Genomic DNA, 453 nt, shown 5'->3' with positions numbered 1-453 from the left:
GACAATGAGATATCATCTGACACCGGTCAGATTGGCCATCATCAAAAACTCTAGAAATAATAAATGCTGGAGAGGGTGTGGAGAAAAGGGAACCCTCTTGCACTGCTGGTGGGAATGTAAATTGATACAGCCACTATGGAGAACAGTATGGAGGTTCCTTAAAAAACTACAAATAGAACTACCATACGACCCAGCAATCCCACTACTGGGCATATACCCTGAGAAAACCATAATTCAAAAAGAGTCATGTACCAAAATGTTCATTGCAGCTCTAATTACAATAGCCAGGAGATGGAAGCAACCTACGTGTCCATCATCAGATGAATGGATAAAGAAGACGTGGCACATATATACAGTGGACTATTACTCAGCCATAAAAAGAAATGAAATTGAGTTATTTGTAGTGAGGTGGATGGACCTAGAGTCTGTCATACAGAGTGAAGTAAGTCAGAA

The 453-nt window shown here is 40.4% G+C and overlaps 1 protein-coding gene across 3 annotated transcripts in view; it reads right to left on the bottom strand.

Annotated features, from left to right (window-relative positions):
- Nucleotides 1–453, bottom strand: part of GOLT1A (golgi transport 1A) — a 16,753-nt gene that overhangs the window by 14,386 nt on the left and 1,914 nt on the right. The window lies entirely within an intron of this gene.

Source organism: Physeter macrocephalus, unplaced genomic scaffold, assembly GCF_002837175.3.
Source record: "Physeter macrocephalus isolate SW-GA unplaced genomic scaffold, ASM283717v5 random_380, whole genome shotgun sequence".
NCBI classification, from domain to species: Eukaryota; Metazoa; Chordata; class Mammalia; order Artiodactyla; family Physeteridae; genus Physeter; species Physeter macrocephalus.
Note: the sequence above shows the minus strand (reverse complement) of the source record. Positions and strands in the feature narration are given on the sequence as shown.